Raw genomic sequence first — 7,712 nt, 5'->3', positions numbered from 1 at the left:
TTTGACAAATACCTGCATAGAGGCTCATAAGCCTCACCCAACTCGGCATCTAGAATGTCATACATAGACCCCCACTCGCCTTCAGGAATGTTGCCCATGTAACAGTTCATGGCCTCTCCATACTGGCTCACCAGAGGATGGCCTCCAGAAGCTGAAGTATTAACGGTAATAACTCGTCAACTAAGTTAGATCAAGAAATTTTGGAGTTGTAAAAAAAGTGAACTTTAAACTCACTAAACTTAAGGCAAACTTCCTTACGGTTTCAAGAACATCAAATGTAAATGCTGGAATTCTAGAATGAAAAATGGAGATAATGTTGAATATCTCTTTTCATTAGCAATAACTGGTTATAAAATTCTCCAAAAATTTCCCTTTCTCAAGTGAAGGGAGGTCATATTTATTGTAGAGCCATACTGTACATGGTGGTCCCTGGGGACACGACTCTGCATATGTAGTCTACAGATGGTAGTGGTACCAGAAGCGTGGTGGTCGGGTCCAGTACATGTCGAGGGTCTGCAAGAGCACCTCCACTTCAGTACCTGGGTGTACCTCCACCACCTGTTTAGTACGAATGTCAGAGGTTGGCTAAGAAGGACCACATTAGGTACCTTACTAGTACGACCACTACTTGTCTGGCATGGATATGAGGGTCAGATACCTTGGTCTTAAGAGTCATACCACAATACGTACTTCATACCCATACGTTCTCTTTGAGTTGCGTGTAGGTTCTTACCTTCACAGGGCGCCTATTCTCTTAACCTTTGAATGTTCCTCCTCTGCTCATATAATTGCTCCATTGGTGACACCTCCCGTGGAAAGCAAGGAGTTGTGAGGATTCATGGTGCACGAGGCGCACCTGCTGGGCACACGAGGTACAAGACGGGGGTCACACATGGCGCACCTGCTGGGTGCGCGAGGCACAAGAGGGGGGCAGCTACGTGGTGTGTGAGGCACTCCTACTGGGCACGCGAGGCGCGAGACGGGGTTCTCACGTGGCCCACCTACTAGGCGCGCTTGGCAATGGTGCCAAACACACGTCTAGGGGTGTAGGCATATGTATGTACTTAGGCATTCACGGGACCTTAGCACGAGATTTAGGTCTTTAACTAGTATGGAAATTTTAGCATCCACACTTGCCCCCCAGTCTAGGAGAGGGCCTTTAGGCGCTCTGGTAGACTCTTCGCTATGGTGTCTTCAAAGCATAGGTGGTGTTAGTGTGTTTCTTTGCTTTGGTGGTGTATAAAGACACACTTTGGAGGTGGTGATCCTCATGATCCCTTGAGATTGAATGTGAGCCTATCATTTGGCTTCGCGGATCCCAATGTAGGTGTTTGGCTTCATTTCTTACCATAGATCAAGCATTGGATTCAACGGCTAGGATGATTTTAAGCTTCTTATAAATAGGTCTTCTTCTCAAAGACAATTTCTACACTTTCATTTATTAACTTGGTGGTACTTGTGTCTTCAAATCTTCCAAGAGGTAAGTGGTTCCATCCCTCACAAGGGCACTTTGTCTTTCTTTTCTCCTTATTCTTTTTATATGTAAATGTCTATATATGTGCTAGGAGACTAAAACACATTTCCCCTTTTCTTTTTGTTGGTGTGTACTTTCGACCCCTGGTATTTCTTCAGCTGCGACAGTGCGCCACTTTACCCACTCAAGGTACTCTTTCACCTTTCTTATGCTTAATGGGTTTAAATTAGCTTTACTTGGGAAGGGTTGTCTGGGCCAGAGCTCCTCATGAGCTAATTCATGTATATGTACCCGTTTGCACATATACCCTCCCTTGTACCCCTTGGTTGGTTGTTTCGAGCACTTGTGTAGAGGTTTTGAGCTTATTCCTTTGTGTTTTGTAGTACCCTTTCCACCTACACTTGCACCCCTATTACCAACAAGACGCAACTTTATGGCATGTGAGGGGTCGTCTAGCGTTCCTCCGGGGGTCGAGTTTGTAGACTTATCCTCATACTCGGGGTCCCTCGAAAACAACCCTTACCAAAACTATGACACCTTGAGGAGGGCCCGTATATGACACCTTGATCGCGTGGCCAAGCTTAGGCGTAAAATATGGGTGGTGGAGAGCGAGACATATTTGACTTTGAGGGTGATGGAGTCCATTTCTCCTCTGACCTTATTGATCACATCACAAGCCTTAGAGTGAGCCTTTTTGATCTACAACTGAAGCTGGAGTTCATGGAGGGAAACCTACCTCCTAAATCCCCTGTTCTGTTTTCTCCCTATAGTAGCCCCAAGGTCACCCCTGGTTCCCCTCAACCCTTGTCCTTAATCCACCCAAGTTTGATGCTTACACACTCAATGCCTCGGTGGAAAACTCATGCAAGATGAAGAGAATGGAGGGTAAAGTGCTATGTTTTGACCTCACCTTTTTCCTTTGGTTTTGCAGACATGTCAAAGAGAATGAGACGGAAGGTGGCTCCTGAGAAGCTGGACTCCGGTCCTTTATTGGCATCCACCATCATTTCCAACATGTCAGAAAACAGGCTGTTAGAGTTGTCCGAGAAGTAGCAGAGTGTACAAGCTGTATGTACCGTCCAACAAGTGTCGGGCTGATAATCCCCCCAAGGGCTATGTCGCTATGAGCAAACATATCTTGAAGGCGGGTGGAACCATTGCCTTACACTCATTCTTCGTCATGGTCCTAAATCACTTCGACCTTGCCCCGCTCCAGCTGGCACCTAACAATTGGTTGACCTTAAGCTTCCTGTATATGGCATTTGTCAAGCTTAACGGTCATGCTCCCACAGCCTAGGAGGTGCATTTTATGTACAATCTCATGCCCACTCCTAAATCTAAAGGCTTCTACTTCTTACAAAAATCCAACTCTCATGTCTCCATGATAGAGGGTTCTGTGTCTAACCTGGGTTCCTAGAAGCAAGACTTTTTCTTTGTGAAAGGTCCCCTTTCCGTCCGCAAACATTTTCGCTCATCCCCAAGTAAGTACTTCTAGTCTTCACTTTTATATTGAGTTTGCTATTGTGGAACTTACACTCATATTGATAACTGAGTTTATTGTTCAGAGAGCTTCAGTATCCCCGACATTCCTAAGTCGGAGGCGATGCCAGTAGATTTCTTCCTTGATGCAAACCCTGTAATGAAAATGGCTGCCCATCTCTTTATTGTGGATAACCACAATCATTATGGTCTATCCAGGGTTTCAGAGCCCGACCTGCTATGGCATATTTCTAAGTGAAAGAAGCAGGCAACTCCGGCATAACCTCATTCGGATGAGGGTGATGTTGAATGGGTGCCTGAGGAGGTTTCCCCGGAATCTAAACGTCCAGCTCGACTATCTCCATCCTCCAGGGGGTGTCCCTCTTTTGCTCCTACAGACCGCGACACAGCTTCTCATTCTCGCGGTCCACCGACCATGCAAGGGCGCTTCATTCTTCATTTCTCCGATGAATTTTATAATCTTCCTTACACTCCCGCTAGTTATGGCCATTCGGGGTACCCTTTGTCTTATGTTCCTGCGCCTCCTCCTCCCTTGGTGAATGGATCATCTGTCCCTGCTCACCCGGGTGCTCCTGATTTGGAGGGGATGTCTTGGGTGGATTGCATGTCAGCCCCTTACGTGCAAAGGTATGCCTGAGTTACCGAGGGTATTCCCGAGACTGAGTGGAGAGGTTTCGAGAATTTTACCATGGTGGAGCTTGGGGAGACCCTTCTGCGCTCCACAACTTGGGTGAGTTCATGCATTTTACATTGGTCTTTTTTGTGTTTTGGGCTCCTTTTTTGCTTATTTCTTGCTCTTTTACAGGCTTCTCTGGTGGCTCAATGCTTCGTAGACTCGACACAAGGCCTATCTTCATCCAATGCCAAAAGGGATCGTCTAGCGTCTAGAGTTCTGGAGATCGAGGGACAGCTTGCGGATGCCAACCTCAAGCTGGAGAAAGCCCTGGCGAAATCCTCTTCATTGTCAAAAAAGAAGAAGAGGGCGAAAGCCAAGGCTGAGGTGCTGTGGGAGAGGGTCACTCTCGTGGAGGCTAACTTGGCAGAGGTTGAGTATAAGTCCGTAGAGCGCACCCTTTATGGGATGTGGAGGTTGAATACTAACTTCGACTTCTCCTCCTTTGGTGACCATGTCATTGCCAAGGTGGCTGAGTAGAATGCTTGCGGCAGGAGACCTTAAGATTTCATTTCTACAATTTTTATCTTTCACTTCGATTTGGTTGTATGCTTATTCCAACCTTATTATACCAGAGAGGTTTCGCCTGGTTTTTTTTTTCAGGAACTTTTCTAAGTCCTGCTGTGGTTGATGCCGACTTTATCCTGCAACATTATTGCAACTTTCTTCTTTTATATATATATGTGTGTGTGTGTGTGTGTGTGTGTGTGTGTGTGTGTGTGATCATTTTTTTTCATTTCTGTATGGTTGAGGTCCTTTTTAGCCCACTCAAAGGGATTTGATAGGTATCTATTTTTTCTAATAACTCGTCGATACAGACCAGTAATGATGGTCTCTTTGGTGCACCTTGATTGTATTTGTAAGTACATGTTGACCCTTTGGGTTCTAGCCATCCTTTTATATATTTTTGCGCGAGATTGTTATTTCTTGCGAGAAGCGTCCTTCTCGTCATTATGCATAGTATTATTTTTACTAGGGTCTCTTTTAGGACCCTTTTTGGCTAGACAGCTTAGTGGCCACTCTATGCTTATTGGTGGATGCTCTCCCTAAGGCCTTTCCCCTCGTGGAGGTATCAACCTTTATTAGGAGGTTTTTCCTATACGACCTTCTGACTCACTTCATGTTCATAAGGGTAGCTAATCCTTGTGAACTCAAGAGATGCTTTGCAAGGTTTTATTCTTTATTTCTCTTTTTTTTTTACAAGGGTCTCTTTTAGGACCCTTTTTGGATACATACTCTGCCCCCCCCCCCCCCCAAGTGGTTGGCGAGATTTATCTCGTCAGGCACTTTGATCACTTTGCTCATGCATTTTGACAATTCCAATTGGTGATAGGTACCCGAGAGTTAGATGTGTGGTTATGTAAATAAGGAGTGTGACATGCGAATAAGAAACATATCCATTCAAAATGAGGAGAGTACAAAGGTATTTGTGGTGACAATGTTCCTACTTCGTACTAGGGCATCTAAGTTACCCCTCTAATTCATAGCTAGTATACTTAAACTTGCATGTTTAGACAAAGTAATGATATTCTTGCCTCAAATATGGAGGTCTTACTGATAATATTTTTTAGGTGCTCTGCATTCCAAGCTCTAGGTACCATGGTATCATCCAAACGTGTCACCTTGTAGGTGTTAGGGGGCACCACCTGGTAGGGTCCTTCCCAGTTCACCCCTAGGATACCCACCCCCGGGTCACGAGTGTTTGGCTGAACTTTCCTTAGCACGAGGTCTCCGACCCTGAATGTCCTCTCTCGCACCCTTGAGTTATAGTATCTTGCGGCCCAATGTTGGTACGTTTCCAACCTCAGCTGTGCCTTTTCTCTTCTTGCCTCCAATAGGTCCAAACTTTCATCCAATGTTGTGTGGTTAGTTCGGTCATTATATGCCTGTATACAGAAGGAGTTGACTTTCATTTCTATTGGAAGAATAGCCTCCCACCCATAGGCTAAGGCGAAAGGCATTTCTCCAGTAGTGGAACGGGGGGTGGTCATGTAGGCCCAAAGCGCATTGGGAAATTCTTCGACCCAGGCTCCTTTCAACTTCTCCAATTTTTTTTTTCAGGTTCCTTTTTAGGATCTTGATGATGGCCTGCACTTGTCCATTGGTCTGCGGGTGTATTACAGCGGAGAAACTCCTCTTGATCCCCCTTTCTCTACAATATTTGTCAAATAATCCCCCTTCAAACTGGGTCTTGTTGTCAGAGATTATCTTGTAGGGTACTCCATACCTATAGACAATAAACTTGTTGACAAAGGTGGTGATTTTCTTAGCCGTTATATTGACTAGAGGCTCTGCTTCAACCTATTTAGTAAAGTAATCGACTACTACAACTACGTACTTCGCTCGCCCTCTTCCTGTTGGTAACACGTCAATCATGTCGATCCCCCACATAGCAAAGGGCCATGGATTGGTCATGCTCACCAACTCATTTGGTGACTGTTTGGGGTAATTTGCATGTCGTTGGCACTTGTCGCATCTTCTGACGAAGTCACTCGCACCCTTTTCCATGGTAGGCCAATAATACCCCTGTCGTATGGCCTTTTTTGTCGTGGATTGCCCCCCAGCATGATTTCCACATTCTCCTTCGTGTGTCTCTCGCAGAACCTTCGAAGCCTCCTCCTTGTCTATACACCGTAGGAGATGGGTAGAGAAGTCTCTTTTATACAAGACTCCATCAACTAGGGTGTATCGGACGGCTTTGTAAATCAGCATACGGGTGTCCTTTTTGTCCAAAGGCAATGTTCCATCACTTAAGTACCTTGAGATGGGTGTGGACCATGACTCCTCGGGAGTATTGACCATGTGAACCTCCTCTTCTGCTATACTTAGCCTGGAAAGGTATTCAACAGGGATGGACTCAAGCGTATCTTCATCTCGGGTAGAGGTGAATTTTTCAAGAGCATCGGCATTCATATTTTGCTCTCTTGGGATCTGTTCTATGGTGCACTATTCGAACTTATCCAAATACCCTTTTACTTTGGCCAGGTATGCAGCCATTTTTGGGCCTCTAGCTTGATATTCACCCTTCACCTGAAATACTACTCTGAGTCACTAAAGACATGTAAATGTGTTACCTTCAGCTCCCTAGCTAGTCGCAGGCCAACCAGGAGTGCTTCGTATTCTGCTTCGTTGTTGGAAGCTCCAAATCTGAATCTTAATGCGCAATACATCTTATGTCCCTCAGGTCCTGTCATTACTATGCCAGTACTGGCTCCTCCTTCGTTGGATGCCCCGTCTACATGGAGGCTCCATTCTTCAGGTTGTTTTTCCCCTCAACAAGTTAGTTCATTCTCTTCTATTTCTCCCCGCTCATGGGGTCAGTAGACAAACTCGACTATAAAATCTGCAAGTATCGGCCCGTTGATCGAGGTTCTTGGGGTATAAATGATGTCAAACTGACTTAATTCAATTGACCATTTCAGCAACCTTCCTGAAGTCTCTGTTTTATGCAAGACTTGACGCAAAGGGGTGTTTTTGAGCACTTCAATAGCATGAACGTGAAAATAGGGCCTTAGCTTTCACAAAGCCACTACCAAGGCATATGCTAATTTTTCTATTTCTGGGCACTAGGTTTCTACGTCTACCAACCGCTTACTAGCATAGTATACGGGTTATTGATGGTTCTTTTCTCCTTTGACTAGGGTGGTGCTTATGGCATGCTCTAACACTGCTAAGTATAGGTACAATCTTTCCCCTTCTTCTGGCTTAGCCAAAAGGAGCAGTTTTCTGAGGTGTTCCTTTAGCTTAGCGAAGGCTTCCTGACAATATTCATCCCAAGCAAACTTTTTGTTCCCTTTTAGGATGTTGAAGAAGGGGAGACACTTGTCGGTGGATCTGGAAATGAACTTGTTGAGAGCTGCTACTCTCCCTCTCAAGCATTGCACCTCTTTCTTATTTCGTGGTGGGTTCATTTCCAATAATGCTTTGATTTTGTCAGGATTGGCCTCGATACCTCGGGAATTCGCCATAAATTTGAGGAACTTCCCTGAAGAAACGCCAAAAGTGCACTTGAGCAAGTTTAGCTTCATTCTGAATCTTCGAAGGGTGTCAAACATCTCACTGAGG

Source organism: Humulus lupulus, chromosome 4, assembly GCF_963169125.1.
Source record: "Humulus lupulus chromosome 4, drHumLupu1.1, whole genome shotgun sequence".
Classification (NCBI taxonomy): domain Eukaryota; kingdom Viridiplantae; phylum Streptophyta; class Magnoliopsida; order Rosales; family Cannabaceae; genus Humulus; species Humulus lupulus.
This window is presented reverse-complemented; position numbering follows the sequence as displayed.